This window comes from Triticum aestivum, chromosome 7B (assembly GCF_018294505.1).
Source record: "Triticum aestivum cultivar Chinese Spring chromosome 7B, IWGSC CS RefSeq v2.1, whole genome shotgun sequence".
Lineage (NCBI taxonomy): Eukaryota > Viridiplantae > Streptophyta > Magnoliopsida > Poales > Poaceae > Triticum > Triticum aestivum.
The window spans coordinates 261,398,550-261,416,449 of NC_057813.1; positions in this window are offsets into that span (position 1 = coordinate 261,398,550).

Sequence of the window (17,900 nt, forward strand, 5' to 3'; positions counted from 1 at the left end):
AGCAGGACAGGTCCCGCATTGCTGCGCGGAGTCGGATCAAGCGTGCTTGGGAGCTGCAATTCTTGCGATGAATGAGGCTGCAAGAACGTAGGCGACGAGGAGAAGAAGCGACGATGATGGATGGTAAGCGCGTCGCTTGATTTATTATTCGTTTGGTGAGCTTGCCCGCGGCCGCGTATCTCAGCATAGGTGGCTGCCACCTAATGAGCCGATCTGCTCTGCCATTCGAGATCAAGAATTCCAGTCGAGAAAAGAAAAACAGATCCGAGCTGAGTCACCCCACCCATGCCCGCTCGGGCTCCTCTACCGTGGTGAAGGCACGGTAGGGTGCTACAGTATCCTACCTTTGGGCCACCTATCAGCCTTCAGATCTAGTATGAATGGCTCAGATTTCTTGTTACAGAACTGAAACAATATATATGCTACAGCGTGGAAACAGAAACAGTACATCTTGTTACAGGGTTCAAACAGTAAACTCGGCTACAGTGTAACCTGCCGTGCCTTCCATGTTTTCTATTGCACGTGATACTGTAGCACCCTACCATGCCTTCACCATGGCAGAGGAGCCGGTTCCGCCCGGTCCTGCGACCCGCCCTCCACCACCCCACCATATCGTCGCCACCGCACCGCCCACTGCCTCATTGCATGCCTCGCCGGAGCAAAACAACGGGCTCGCCAGCCCCTTCGCAGCCCCATCGGAGCGTGGAGATGCCTCTTCCGTTCGTATACCAGGCTTTCCCGAAGCTGCTGCAGCTGATTGGATATGTCTCGTCGGAGGTCCTAGAGGCTACGAGAGCGCGGCGGTGGCGGGAGTGGGCGGAGCGAATCCGTGAGGACTCCCTATCGTGGTCGCAGTGCGTGAGGGAGTGGAAGGGAGTAGAGCGGGAGATGCAAGAGGACATGAGATCGCGTTTCCGATGGGAGGGCATCGCTCAAATTTGCAATGACCAATCGGATCAGGAACTGTATAATTTGGCTCGGAGGATCTGCTTCGAGAGATCAGAGGATGAGGGAGCTGGATGCTGTCCCCAACTGCGACACCGGTGGAATTCGTTAACTGGGCGAGGCAGGAGGTGAGATCGGGAGGGCCACGAGGCAAGGCGAGGTGGGAGTGCTTGGCGGGTCTGATGCTGAACAGCGTTCCGCCACAACCAGAACAGGGGGACCCGCTGCTATTCGTATCTCCACCGCCAGGTTCGGATTAAGCAGGGACCAGTCTGTGTGAATTTCACCACCGAGCATTTGGAGGTCTGCAATTTTGGGAAAACTGCCAAGAGGTCGGTCCCATGTTCAGAGCTCTTCTCCATTGCATCCCCCCCTCAGACGAGCGACCGAGCAAATCACAACTTTGAAGAGACAACTTTGGAGGACGAGAAGGTGCAGAGGGTCTCAACCGCTCAGGGAGAGGGAGCGACGCTCATTTGCGACATGACACTCTTCGGCGGTGGTCACCATCGGTGAGATTCTCTGTTTTGACACAATAGAGGGCCTGAGAAGTAACGAGAGAACCGCAACTCTGACTGACACTAGGGGACTGCCCCACTCTGAGACTGACCTCAGGGACCTACCTTGCAGTGACCCCCGGGGAAGAGGCGATCAGATTACACTATGGATAGTTGTGGATAGAGTGGCGTTGTGTGGGAGATGTAAGAAATAGATCCCCACCCTGCCTTTTCTGGATCAAGAGCGAGCTCGTTGCTGCATGCAAGTTCTCCACAACAATTGTCACCCCCTCGAGCGAGGGAGGTTTGTTGGAGAACGCAGTAATTTAAAAAAAATTCCTACGCATACGCAAGATCTATCATGGCGATGCATAGCAACGAACGGGAGAGTGTAGTCCATGTACCCTCATAGACCGTAAGCGGAAGCGTTATGACAACACGGTTGATGTAGTCGTACGTCTTCACGATCCGACTGATCCTAGCACCAAACGTACGACACCTCCGTGTTCAGCACACGTTCAGCTTGATGACGTCCCTCGGACTCTTGATCCAGTTGAGGCCGAGGGAGAGTTCCGTCAGCATGACGACGTGGCGACGGTGATGATGAAGTTACCGGCGCAGGGCTTCGCCTAAGCACTACGACGATATGACCGAGGTGTGTACTATGGAGGGGGCACCACACACGCTAAGAGATTGTCTGTTGTGCCTTTGGGGTGTCCCCTGCCCACATATATAAAGGAGGGAGGAGGAGGAGGCCGACCCTAGAGGGGGTGCACCAAGTGTGGGGAGTCCTACTAGGACTCCCAAGTCCTAATAGGATTCCCCTTTTCTTTTCCGGAGTAGGAGAGAAGAAAGAGGGAAAGAGAGAGGGAGTAGGAAAGGACAAGGGGGGCGCCGCCCCCTTTCCCCTAGTCCAATTCGGACCCATGGGGGGGCGGGGCGCCTCCTTCCCTTTGGCCAACCTCTTCTATTCCCGTATGGCCCAATAAGGCCCAATGCTTCTCTCGGCGAATTCCCGTAACTCTCCGGTACTCCGAAAAATACCCGAATCACTCGGAACCTTTCCGATGTCCGAATATAGCCTTCCAATATATCGATCTTTACCTCTCGACCATTTCAAGACTACTCGTCATGTCCCCGATCTCATCCAGGACTCTGAACAAACTTCGGTCATCAAATCACATAACTCATAATACAAATCGTCATCGAACGTTAAGCGTGCGGACCCTACGGGTTCGAGAACTATGTAGACATGACCAAGACACATCTCCGGTCAATAACCAATAGCGGAACTTGGATGCTCATATCGACTCCTACATATTCTACGAAGATCTTTATCGGTAAAATCGCATAACAACATATGTTGTTCCCTTTGTCATCGGTATGTTACTTGCCCGAGATTCGATCGTCGGTATCCTCATACCTAGTTCAATCTCGTTACCGGCAAGTCTCTTTACTCGTTCCGTAATGCATCATCCCGCAACTAACTCATTAGTCACAATACTTGCAAGGCTTATAGTTATGTGCATTACCGAGAGGGCCCAGAGATACCTCTCCAATACACGGAGTGACAAATCCTAATCTCGATCTATGCCAACTCAACAAACACCATCAGAGACACCTGTAGAGCATCTTTATAATCACCCAGTTACATTGTGACGTTTGATAGCACACAAGGTGTTCCTCCGGTATTCGGGAGTTGCATAATCTCATAGTCTGAGGAACATGTATAAGTCATGAAGAAACCAGTAGCAATGAAACTATAACGATCATAATGCTAAGCTAACGAATGGGTCTTGTCCATCACATCATTCTCCTAATGATGTGATCCCGTTCATCAAATGACAACACATGTCTATGGTTAGGAAACATAAACATCTTTTATAAACGAGCTAGTCAAGTAGAGGCAAACTAGGGACACTTTGTTTTGTCTATGTATTCACACATGTACTAAGTTTCCGGTTAATACAATTCTAGCATGAATAATAAACATTTATCATGAAATAAGGAAATAAATAATAACTTTATTATTGCCTCTAGGGCATATTTCCTTCAGTCTCCCACTTGCACTAGAGTCAATAATCTAGTTCACATCGCCATGTGATTTAAAACCAATAGTTCACATCACCATGTGATTAACACCCATAGCTCACATCGCCATGTGACCAACACTCAAAGGGTTTACTAGAGTCAGTAATCTATTTTACTTCGCCATGTGATTAACACCCAAAGAGTACTAAGGTGTGATCATGTTTTGCTTGTGAGAGAAGTTTAGTCAACGGGTCTGCCAAATTCAGATCCGTATGTATTTTGCAAATTTCTATGTCTACAATGCTCTGCACGAAGCTACTTTAGCTAATTGCTCCCACTTTCAATATGTATCCGGACTATGACTTAGAGTCATCCAGATTGGTCTCAAACCTTGCATCAACGTAACTCTTTACGACGAACTCTTTATCACCTCATAACCGAGAAATATTTTCTTAGTCCTCTAAGGATAATTTTGACCACTGTACAGTGATCTACTCCTAGATCACTATTGTACTCCCTTGCCAAACTCAGTGTAGGGTATATAATAGATCTGGTACACATCATGGCATACTTTATAGAACCCATGACTGAGGCATGTGGAATGACTTTCATTCTCTTTCCATCTCCTGCCGTGGTCGGGCTTTGAGTCTTACTCAATTTCACACCTTGCAATACAGGCAAGAACTACTTCTTTGACTGTTCCATTTTGAACTACTTCAAAAATTTGTCAAGGTATGTACTCATTGAAAAAACTTATCAAGCGCCTTGATCTATCTCTATAGATCTTGATGCTCAATATGTAAGCAGTTTCATCGAGGTCTTTCTTTGAAAAACTCCTTTCAAACACTCCTTTTATGCTTTCCAGAAAATTCTACATCATTTCCGATCAACAATATGTCATTCACATATACTTATCAGAAAGGTTGTAGTGCTCCCACTCACTTTCCTGTAAATACATGCTTCATCGCAAGTCTGTATAAAATTATATGCTTTGATCAACTCATCAAAGCGTACATTCCAACTCCGAGATGCTTTGCACTAGTCCATGGATGGATCACTGGAGCTTGCACATTTTGTTAGCACCTCTAGGATCGACAAAACCTTCTAGTTGCATCATATACAACTCTTCTTTAAGAAATCCATTAAGGAATGTAGTTTTGACATCCATTTGCCAGATTTCATAAAATGTGGCAATTTGCTAACGTGATTGGGACAGACTTAAGCATCGCTATGAGTGAGAAAATCTCATCGTAGTCAACACCTTGAACTTTGTCAAAAACCTTTATCGACAAGTCTAGCTTTGTAGATAGTAACACTACTATCAGCGTCCGTCTTCCTCTTGAAGATCCATTTATTTTCTATGGCTTGTCGATCAACGGGCAAGTCAACCAAAGTCCACACTTCGTTCTCATACATGGATCCCATCTCAGATTTCATGGCCTCAAGCCATTTCGCAGAATCTGGGCTCATCATCGCTTCCTCATAGTTCGTAGGTTCGTCATGGTCAAGTAATATGAACTCCAGAATAGGATTACCGTACCACTCTGGTGCGAAACGTACTCTGGTTGACCTACGAGGTTCGGTAGTAACTTGATCTGAAGCTTCATGATCATCATCATTAACTTCCTCACTAATTGGTGTAAGCATCACTTGAACTGATTTCAGTGAAGAAATACTTTCCAATTTGGGAGAAGGTACAATTACCTCATTAAGTTCTACCTTCCTCCCACTCACTTCTTTCGAGAGAAACTCCTTCTCCAGAAAGGATCCATTCGTAGCAACAAAGATCTTGCCTTCGGATCTGTGATAGAAGGTGTACCCAACAGTCTCTTTTGGGTATCCTATGAAGACACATTTCTCTGATTTGGGTTTGAGCTTATCAGGTTGAAGCTTTTTTCACATAAGCATCGCAGCCCCAAACTTTAAGAAACGACAACTTGGGTTTCTGGCCAAATCACAGTTCACATGGTGTCGTCTCAACAGATTTAGACGGTGCCCTATTTAACGCGAATGTAGCTGTTTCTAGTGCATAACCCCAAAACGATAGTGGTAATCGGTAAGAGACATCATAGATTGCACTATATTCAATAAAGTACGGTTATGACGTTCGGACACACCTTTATGCTGTGGTGTTCCAGGTGGCATTAGTTTGTGAAACTATTCCACATTGTTTTAATTGAAGGCCAAACTTGTAACTCAAATATTCGCCTCTGCGAACAGATCATAGAAACTTTATTTTCTTTTTACGATGATTCTCTACTTCACTCTGAAATTCTTTGAACTTTTCAAATGTTTCAGATTTGTGTTTCATCAAGTAGATATACCCATATCTGCTCAAATCATCTGTGAAGGTTAGAAAACAATGATACCCGCCGTGAGCCTCAACACTCATCAGACCGCATACATCGGTATGTATTATTTCCAATAAGTCAGTGCCTTGCTCCATTGTTCCGGAGAACGGAGTCTTAGTCATCTTTCCCATGAGGCATGCTTCGCAAGCATCAAATGATTCATAATCAAGTGATTCCAAAAGTCCATCAGCATGGAATTTCTTCATGCGCTTTACACCAATATGACCTAAACGATAGTGCCACAAGTATGTTGCTCTATCATTATTAACTTTGCATCTTTTTGCATCAATATTATGTGTATCACTATGATCAATATTCAATAAACCATTTATATTAAGTGTATGACCATAGAAGGTTTTATTCATGTAAATAGAACAACAATTATTCTTTGACTTAAATGAATAACTGTGTTGCAATAAATATGATCCACTCATATTCATGCTCAACGCAAACACCAAATAACATTTATTTTAGGTTCAATACTAATCCCGAAGGTAAAGGGAGTGTGCGATGGTGATCTTATCAACCTTGGAATCACTTCCAAAACACATCATCACATCGCCCTTAACTAGTCTCTGTTTATTTTGCAACTCCCGTTTCGAGTTACTACTCTTAGCAACTGAACAGTATCAAATACAGAGGGGTTGCTTATAAACACTAGTAAAGTACACATCAATAACATGTATATCAAATATACCTTTGTTCACTTTGCCATCCTTCTTATCCGCCAAGTATATAGGGTAGTTCCACTTCCAGCGACCGTTCCCTTGGCAATAGAAGCACTCAGTTTCAGGCTTAGGTCTAGCTTTGGGCTTCTTCACGGGAGTGGCAACTTGCTTGCCATTCTTCTTGAAGTTCCCTTTCTTTCCTTTGCCCTCTACTTGAAACTAGTGGTCTTGTAAACCATCAACACTTGATGCTCTTTCTTGATTTCTAGCTTCGCCAATTTCAACATCGCGAAGAGCTCGGGAATTACTTTCGTCATCCCTTGCATATTATAGTTCATCACGAAGTTCTAGTAACTTGGTGATAGTGACTAGAGAACTTTGTCAATTACTATCTTATCCGGAAGATTAACTCCCACTTGATTCAAGCAATTGTAGTACCCAGACAATCTGAGCACATGCTCACTGGTTGAGCCATTCTCCTCCATTTTGTAGGCAAAGTACTGTTAGAGGTCTCATACCTCTCGACACGGGCATGAGTATGAAATACCAATTTCAACTCTTGGAACATCTTATATGCTCCATGGCGTTCAAAACATTTTTGAAGTCCCGGTTCTAAGCCGTAAAGCATGGTGCACTAAACTATCAAGTAGTCATCATACCGAGCTTTGTCAAACGTTCATAACGTCTGTATATGCTCCTACAATAGGTATGTCATCTAGCGGTGCATCAAGGACATAATTCTTCTGTGCAGTAATGAGGATAATCCTCAGATCACGGACCAAGTCCACATTATTGCTACTATCATCTTTCAACTTAGTTTTCTCTAGGAACATATCATAAATAAAACGGGGAAGCTATTTGCGAGCTATTGATCTACAACATAGATATGCAAATACTATCAGGACTAAGTTCATGATAAATTTAAGTTCAATTAATCATATTACTTAAGAACTCCCACTTAGATAGACATCCCTCGAGTCATCTAAATGATCACGTGAACCATATCAACTAAACAATGTCCGATCATCACGTGAGATGGAGTAGTTTTCAATGGTGAACATCACTATGTTGATCATATCTACTATATGATTCACGTTTGACCTTTTGGTCTCCAGTGTTTTGAGGCCATATCTGCATATGCTAGGCTCGTCAAGTCTAACCCGAGTATTCTGCATGTGCAAAACTGGCTTGCACCCGTTGTATGTGAACGTAGAGCTTATCACACCCGATCATCACGTGGTGTCTCAGCACGAAGAACTGTCGCAATGGTGCATACTCAAGGAGAACACTTATACCTTGAAATTTTAGTAAGGGATCATCTTATAAAGCTACCGCCGAACCAAGCAAAATAAGATGTATAAAAGATAAACATCACATGCAATCAAAATATGTGACATGATATGGCCATCATCATCTTGTGCCTTTGATCTCCATCTCCAGGACCAAAGCCTGAAACTGAGTGCTTCTACTTCAAAGGAAATGGTCACTGGAAGCGGAAATGCCCTGAGTTTTTGGTAGATAAGAAGGATGGCAAAGTGAACAAGAGTATATTGGATATACAGGTTATTGATGTGTACCTTACTAGTGTTTATAGTAGCCCCTGGGTATTTGATACTTGTTCGGTTGCTAAAAATTAGTAACTCGAAACAGGAGTTACAGAATAAACAAAGACTAGTTGAGGGTGAAGTGACGATGTGTGTTGGAAGTGGTTCCAAGATTGATATGATCATCATCGCACACTCCCTATACTTTCGGGATTAGTGTTAAACCTAAATAAATGTTATTTGGAGTTTGCGTTGAGCATGAATATGATTTGATCATGTTTATTGCAATACGGTTATTCATTTAAAGTCAGAGAATAATTGTTGTTCTATTGACATGAATAAAAACCTTCGATGGTCATACACCCAATGAAAATAGTTTGTTGTATCTCGATCGTAGTGATACACATATTCATAATATTGAAGCCAAAAGATGCAAAGTTAATAATGATAGTGCAACTTATTTGTGGCACTGCCGTTTGGGTCATATTGGTGTAAAGCGCATGAAGAAACTCCATAAAAATGGACTTTTGGAATCACTTGATTATGAATCGTTTGATGCTTGCGAACCGTGCCTTAAGGGCAAGATGACTAAAACTCCGTTCTCCGGAACAATGGAACGAGCTACTGACTTGTTGGAAATAATACATACCGATGTATGTCGTCCAATGAATGTTGATGCTCGTGGCGAGTATCGTTATTTTCCGACCTTCACAGATTATTTGAGCATATATGAGTATATCTACTTAATGAAGCACAAGTCTGAAACATTTGAAAAGCTCAAAGAATTTCGGAGTGAAGTGGAAAATCATCGTAACAAGAAAATAAAGTTTCTACGATCTGATCGTGGAGGAGAATATTTGAGTTACGAGTTTGGTCTTCATTTGAAACAATGCGGAATAGTATTCGCAACTTACGCCACCCGGAACACCATAGTGTAATGGTGTGCCTGAACGTCGTAACCGCACTTTATTAGATATGGTGCGATCTATGATGTATCTTACCAATTTACCACTATCGTTTTGGGGTTATGCATTAGAGATAGTTGCATTCACTTTAAATAGGGCACCATCAAAATCCGTTGAGACGGCGCCTTATGAACTGTGGTTTGGCAAGAAACCAAAGTTGTCGTTTCTTAAAGTTTGGGGCTGCGATGCTTATGTGAAAAAGTTTCAACCTAATAAGCTCGGACCCAAATCGGAGAAGTGCGTCTTCATAGAATACCCAATGAAAATTGTTGGGTACACCTTCTATCACAGATCCGAAGCAAGACATTCGCTGCTAAGATGAATCCTTTCTAGAAAAGGAGTTTCTCTCGAAAGAAGCGAGTGGGAGGAAAGTAGAGCTTGATAAGGTAATTGTACCTTCTCCCGAATTGGCAAGTAGTTCATCACAGAAATCAGTTTCAGTGATTCCTACACCAATTAGTGAGGAAGCTAATGATGATGATCATGACACTTCAGATCAAGTTACTACAGAACCTTGTAGGTCTTCCAAAGTATAGTCCGCACCAGAGTGGTACGGTAATCCTGTTTTGGAAGTCATGTTACTAGACCATGATGAACCTACGAACTATGAGGAAGCGATGATGAGCCCAGATTCCGCGAAATGGCTTGAAGGCCATGAAATCTGAGATAGGGTCCATGTATGAGAACAAGGTGTGGACTTTGGTGGACTTGCCTGATGATCGGCAAGCCATAGAAAATAAATGGATCTTCAAGAGGAAGATAGACGCTGATAGTAGTGTTACTATCTACAATGCTCGACTTGTCGCAAAAAGTTTTTTTTGACAAGTTCAAGGCGTTGAATACGATGAGATTTTCTCACTCGTATCAATGCTTAAGTCTGTCCGAATCATGTTAGCAATTGCCACATTTTATGAAATCTGGCAAATGGATGTCAAAACTGCATTCCTTAATGGATTTATTAAAGAAGAGTTGTATATGATGCAACAAGAAGGTTTTGTCAATCCTAAAGGTGCTAACAAAGTGTGCAAGCTCCAGTGATCCATCTATGGACTGGTGCAAGCATCTCGGAGTTGGAATATACGCTTTGGATGAGTTGATCAAAGCATATAGTTTTATACAGACTTGCGGTGAAGCCTGTATTTACAGGAAAGTAAGTGGGAGCACTACAACCTTTCTGATAAGTATATGTGAATGACATATTGTTGATCAGAAATAATGTAGAATTTTCTAGAAAGCATAAAGGAGTGTTTGAAAGGAGTTTTTTTTAAAGAAAGACCTCAGTGAAGCTGCTTACACATTGAGCATCAAGATCTATAGAGATAGATCAAGACGCTTGATAAGATTTTTCAATGAGTACATACCTTGACAAATTTTTGAAGTAGTTCAAAATGGAACAGTCAAAGAAGGAGTTCTTGCGTGTGTTGCAAGGTGTGAAGTTGAGTAAGACTCAAAACCTGACCATGGCAGAAAATAGAAAGAGAATGAGAAGTCATTCCCTATGCCTCAGTCATAGGTTCTATAAAGTATGCTATGCTATGTACCAGACCTATTGTATACCTTGCTCTGAGTTTGGCAAGGGAGTATAATTTTGATCTATGAGTAGATCACTGGACAACGGTTAAGAATGTCCTTAGTGAGGACTAAGGAAATATTTCTCGATTATGGAGGTGATAAAAGAACCCGTTGTAAAGAGTTACATCGGTGCAAGATTTTACACCGATCTAGATGACTATAAGTCTCAATCTGGATACATATTGAAAGTGGGAGCAATTAGCTAGAGTATCTCTGTGCAGAGCATTGTAGACATAGAATATTTGCAAAATACATACGACTCTGAATGTGACAGACCCGTTGACTAAACTTCTCTCAGGAGCAAAACATGATCATACCTTAGTATTCTTTGGGTGTTAATCACATAGCGATGTGAACTAGATTATTGACTCTAGTAAACCCTTTGGGTGTTGGTCACATGACGATGTGAACTATGGGTGTTAATCACATACAGATGTGAATATTGGTGTTAAATCACATAATGATGTGAACTAGATTATTGACTCTAGTGCAAGTGGGAGACTGAAGGAAATATGCCCTAGAGGCAATAATAAAGTTATTATTTATTTCCTTATTTCATGATAAATGTTTATTTTTCATGCTAGAATTGTATTAACCGGAAACTTAGTACATGTGTGAATACATAGACAAACATAATGTCACTAGTATGCCTCTACTTGACTAGCTCGTTGAATCAAAGATGGTTGTGTTTCCTAACCATAGACATGAGTTGTCATTTGATTAACGAGATCACATCATTAGATAATAATGTGATTGACTTGACCTAGTCTGTTAGGTTAACACTTGATCGTTTAGTTTGTTGCTATTGCTTTCTTCATGACTTATACATGTTCCTATGACTATGAGATTATGCAACTCCTGAATACCGGAGGAACACTTTGTGTGCTACCAAACATCACAACGTAACTGGGTGATTATAAAGGTGCTCTATAGGTGTCTCTGATGGTACTTGTTGAGTTGGCATAGATCGAGATTAGGATTTGTCACTCCGATTGTCGGAGAGGTATCTCTGGGCCCTCTCGATAATGCACATCACTATAAGCCTTGCAAGCAATGTGACTAATGAGTTAGTTGCGGGATGATGCATTATGGAACGAGTAAAGAGACTTGCCGGTAACGAGATTGAACTAGGTATTGAGATACCGACGATCGAATCTCGGGCAAGTAACATACCGATGACAAAGGGAACAACGTATGTTGTTATGTGGTTTGACCGATAAAGATCTTCGTAGAATATGTAGGAGCCAATATGAGCATCCAGGTTGCACTATTGGTTATTGACCGGAGACCTGTCTCAGTCATGTCTACATAGTTCTCGAACCCGTAGGGTCCGCACACTTAACATTCGGTGACGATTTATATTATGAGTTATGTGTTTTGATGTATGGAAGGTAGTTCGGAGTCCTGGATGAGATCGGGGACATGATGAGGAGTCTCAAAATGGTCGAGACGTAAAGATTGATATATTGGATGACTATGTTCGGACACCGAAAGTGTTTCGGGAGGTTTCAGACATTTACCGGAGTACCGGGGGGTTATCGGAACCCCCCGAAGAGTATATTGGGCCTAATGGGCCTTAGTGGGAGAAGAGGAGGGCGGCCAGGGCAGCCGCGCCCCCCCTTCCCCTCTAGTCCGAATTGGACAAGGAGGAGGGGCGGCGCCCTCCTTTTTCCTTCTCCTCCTCTCTCCCTTCCTTCCCTTCTCCTACTCCAACAAGGAAAGGAGTCCTACTCCCGGTGGGAGTAGGACTCCCCCCCTTGGCGCGCCCTCCTTGGTCGGCCGCCTCTCCCCCCTTGCTCCTTTATATACGGGGGCAGGGGGGCACCTCTAGACACACAAGTTGATCTGTTGATCTCTCCCAGCCATGTGCGGTGCCCCCGTCCACCATATTCCACCTTGGTCATACCGTAGCGGTGCTTAGGCAAAGCCTTGCATCGGTAGCAACATCATCACCGTCATCATGCCGTTGTGCTGACAGAACTCTCCCGTGAAGCTCTGCTGGATCGGAGTTTGCGGGACGTCATCGAGCTGAACGTGTGCTGAACTCGGAGGTGCCGTATGTTCGGTACTTGGATCGGTCGGATCGTGAAGACGTACGACTACATCAACCACGTTGTGCTAACGCTTCCGCTTTCGGTCTACGAGGGTACGTGGACTCACTCTCCCCACTCGTTGCTATGCATTGATACGTCTCCAACGTATCTACTTTTCCAAACACTTTTGCCCTTGTTTTGGACTCTTACTTGCATGATTTGAATGAAACTAACCCGGACTGACGCTGTTTTCAGCAGAACTGCCATGATGTTGTTTTATGTGTAGAAAAGAAAAGTTCTCGGAATGTCCTAAAAATCCACGGAGGCATTTTTCAAAAAATATAAAAAATACTGGCGAAAGAATCAAGACCAGGGGGCCCACACCCTGTCCACGAGGGTGGGGGGCGCGCCCCCTCCCCCTGGGCGCGCCCCCTGTCTCGTGGGCCCCCTGGACCTCCACCGACCTCAACTCCAACTCCATATATTCACGTTCGGGGAGAAAAAACCAGAGAGAAAGTTTCATCGCGTTTTACGACACGCAGCCGCCGCCAAGCCCTAATCTCACTCGGGAGGGCTGATCTGGAGTCCGTTCAGGGCTCCGGAGAGGGGGATTCGTCGCCGTCATCATCATCAACCATCCTCCATCACCAATTTCATGATGCTCACCGCCGTGCATGAGTAATTCCATCGTAGGCTTGCTGGACGGTGATGGGTTGGATGAGTTTACCATGTAATCAAGTTAGTTTTGTTAGGGTTTGATCCCTAGTATCCACTATGTTCTGAGATTGATGTTGCTATGACTTTGCTATGCTTAATTCTTGTCACTAGGGCCCGAGTGCCATGATTTCAGATCTGAACCTATTATGTTTTCATGAATATATGTGTGTTCTTGATCCTATCTTGCAAGTCTATAGTCACCTATTATGTGTTATGATCCGACAACCCCGAAGTGACAATAATCGGGATACTTCTCGGTGATGACCATAGTTTGAGGAGTTCATGTATTCATTATGTGCTAATGCTTTGTTCGGGTTCTCTATTAAAAGGAGGCCTCAATATCCCTTAGTTTCTGCTAGGACCCCGCTGCCATGGGAGGGTAGGACAAAAGATGTCATGCAAGTTCTTTTCCATAAGCACGTATGACTATTTACGGAATATATGCCTACATTACACTGATGAACTGGAGCTAGTTCTGTGTCACCCTATGTTATAGCTATTACATTAGGAATCGCATCCGGCATAATTATCCATCATTGATCCATTGCCTACGAGCTTTTCACATATTGTTCTTCGCTTATTTACTTTTTCGTTGCTACTGTTACAGCTACTACAAAACCCAAAAACATTACTTTTGCTACCGTTACCTTTATTATCATACTACTTTGCTACTAAATACTCTGCTGCAGATACTAAGTTATCCAGGTGTGGTTGAATTGACAACTCAACTGCTAATACTCAAGAATATTCTTTGGCTCCCCTTGTGTCGAATCAATAAATTTGGGTTGAATACTTTACCCTCGAAAGCTGTTGCGATCCCCTACACTTGTGGGTTATCATGCATCACCATGATCTTGCGTGTGCATAGGAATTTTTTTGAAATTACTACGTTCCCCAACAGAAGATCCTCCCCGGCAACGACGCCAGAAATTCCTTTTGATGTCGCTTGAAGCTATGTCGGTATTTCTCCAAAGAGGAAGGGATGATGCAGCACAGTGGTGGTAGGTATTTCCCTCAGTTATGGAACCAAGGTTATCGAACCAGTAGGAGAACCAAACAACACAACGTAAACAACCCCTACACATAGATAACAAATCCTCGCAACCCAACGTGTTAAAGGGGTTGCCAATCCCTTTCGAGGTACGACGCCTCAAGATAGGCAAAACGGACGTGAGGAAATTGTAGTAGATTGATAGATCGTACGCCAAAAAAAATAAGAATAAATTGCAGCAAGGTATTTTTGTATTTTTGGTTTAGTAGATCTGAATAAAAGTGCAAAGGAAAAGTAGATCGCAAAGGCAAATATATGAGAAAGAAGACCCGGGGGCCATAGGTTTCGCTAGTGGCTTCTCTCGAGAAAAATAGCAAACGGTGGGTAGACAAATTACTGTTGGGCAATTGATAGAACTTCAAATAATTATGATGATATCCAGTCAATGATCATTACATAGGCATCACGTCCAAGATTAGTAGACCGACTCCTGCCTACAACTACTACTATTACTCCAGACATCGACCGCTATCCAGCATGCATCTAGTGTATTAAGTTCATGGAAAAACAAAGTAATGCAATAAGTACGATGACATGATGTAGACAAGATCTATTTATCTATTGCGGTAGATATGGATCCCATCTTTTTATCCTTAGTAGCAATGATACATATGTGTCGGTTCCCTTTCTGTCACTAGGATCAAGCACCGTAAGATCAAACCCTCTACCAGGCACCTCTTCCCATTGCAAGATAAATAGATCAAGTTGGCCAAACAAAACCCAAATATTGGAGAAGAAATACAGGGCTATAAGAGATCATGCATATAAGAGATCAAAGAAACTCAAATAACTTTCGTGGATATAAAAAGATATAACTGATCATAAACTCGAAGTTCATCAGATCCCAACAAACACACCGCAAAAGTACTTACATCATATGGATCTCCAAGAGAACATTGTATTGAGAATCAACAGAGAGAGAGAGAGAGAGAGAGAGAGAGAGAGAGAGAGAGAGAGAGAGAGAGAGAGAGGAAGCCATCTAGCTACTAACTACGGACCCGAAGGTCTACAAAGAACTACTCACGCATCATCGGAGGGGCACCAATGGAAGTGGTGAACCCCTCCATGATGGTGTCTAGATTCGATCTAGTGGTTCTGGACTCTGTGGCGTCTGGATGAATATTTTGTCGATGCTTTTAGGGTTTCTGGAATATTGGGGTATTTATAGAGCACAAAGGCGGTCCGAGGGGCACCCAAGGTGGGCACAACCCACTAGGGCGCGCCTGGGCCTCCTGGCGCGCCCTGGTGGGTTGTCCCCTCCTCGGGACTCCCCCCAGGTGCAACTAGGGCCCAACTTCTTCCTTTTGGTCCAAAAAAATCTCTGTGAAGTTTCGTTGCATTTGGACTCGGTTTGATATTGATTTCCTGCGATGTAAAAAACATGCAAAAATAGCAACTGACACTTGGCACTCTGTCAATAGGTTAGTACCAAAAAAATGATATAAAATGACTATGAAATGATTATAAACCATCCAAGATTTATACGTTGGAGATGTATCACATATCAACACTCATCTCGTGGATTCCCGAGGTGACATTGGGGTAATCTACACATAGGGGTTGATGCACATTCTCGTCTTTGTTTCTCCGGTAGAAATCTTCTTGCACTCTTTGAGGTTCTTTGTGTTGGATTGAGTATTATGAATCTGAATTTGTTTGATGCATATCGTATAATCAACTCACGGATACTGGTGGTGACATTGGAGTATCTAGGTGACATTACAGTTGGTTGATGCGTATAATATGGTGTTATTTTAGTACGAACTCTTGGGTTGTTTGTGATACTTATAGGGATAGTGTAGGATCGAAAGTATGTCTAGAGGGGGGGGGGATTAGACTACATGACCAAATAAAAATCTATCATTTTCCCAATTTTAGTTCTTGATAGATTTTAGCAACTTAGCACGGTTCAAGCAATCTTAACACAATTCAAGCAAGCATGCAAAGAGTATATGAGCAGCGGAAAGTAAAGCATGCAACTTGCAAGAATGTAAAAGGAAGGGTTTGGAGAGTGCAAACGCAATAGGAGACACGGATGTTTTTGTCGTGGTTCCGATAGGTGGTGCTATCGTACATCCACGTTGATGGAGACTTCAACCCACGAAGGGTAACAGCTGCGCGAGTCCATGGAGGGCTCCACCCATGAAGGGTCCATGAAGAAGCAACCTTGTCTATCCCACCATGGCCGTCGCCCATGAAGGACTTGCCTCACTAGGGTAGATCTTCACGAAGTAGGCGATCTCCTTGCCCTTACAAACTCCTTGGTTCAACTCCACAATCTTGTCGGAGACTCCCAAGTGACACCTAGCCAATCTAGGAGACACCACTCTCCAAGAAGTAACAAATGGTGTGTTGATGATGAACTCCTTGCTCTTGTGCCTCAAATGATAGTCTCCCCAACACTCAACTCTCTCTCACAGGATTTGGATTTGGTGGAAAGAAGATTTGAGTGGAAAGCAACTTGGGGAAGGATAGAGATCAAGATTCATATGGTAGGAATGGAATATCTTGGTCTCAACACAAGTGTAGGTGTTCTCTCTCATAAAATGTATGTTGGAAGTGTAGGCATGTTCTGATGGCTCCCTCCATGAATGAAGAGTGGGTGGAGGGGTATATATAGCCTCCACACAAAATCTAACCGTTACACACAACTTATCAATCTCGGTGGGACCGAATTGAGAAACTCGGTCGGACCGATTTAGCAAATCATGTGACCGTTAGGATTTTCGGTGGGACCGACATGCAACTCGGTAGGACCGATATGGTTATGGTTCGGGCATAATGTAATCTCGGTGAGACCGATTACACAAACTCAGTGAGACCAATTTTGGTAATGGACACACAGAGGGTTGGTCAGGCAAACTCGGTGGGACCGATTCGCTCATCTCGGTAAGACCGAAATGTTACGAAAAGGAAACATAGAGTTTGCATTGTAATCTCGGTGGGACCGATCGCTCATCTCGGTTTGACCGAAACGTTACGAATGGAAACAGAGATATTACAACCCCATCTCGGTGAGACCGAGATCACTATCGGTGAGACCGATTTGCCTAGGGTTTGTGGCAGTGGCTATGACATATGAACTCGGTGGCGCCGGATAGAAAGAATCAGTGGGGCCGTGTTGGACTTTTGATTTGGGTCATATGTGGATATGTGAAGGTAGTTGAAGGCTTTGGAGCATATCACTAAGCACTTTGAGCAAGAGCCTCATTAAGCAACACCTCATCCCCTCTTGATAGTATTGGCTTTTCCTATAGACTCAATGTGATCTTGTATCACTAAAATAGAAAATGTAGAGTCTTTTGCTTTGAGCTTGAGCCAATCCTTTTGTCCTTAGCATTTTGAGGGATCCACTTTTCTCATCCATGCCATGCCAATCATTGAGCTTTCCTGAAATATTTATCTTGAAGTAACATTAGCTCAATGAGATATATGTTGTTAGGAATTACCAAAACCACCCAGGGATAGTTGCACTTTCAATCTCCCCCTTTTTGGTAATTGATGACAACATATAGATCAAAGCTTT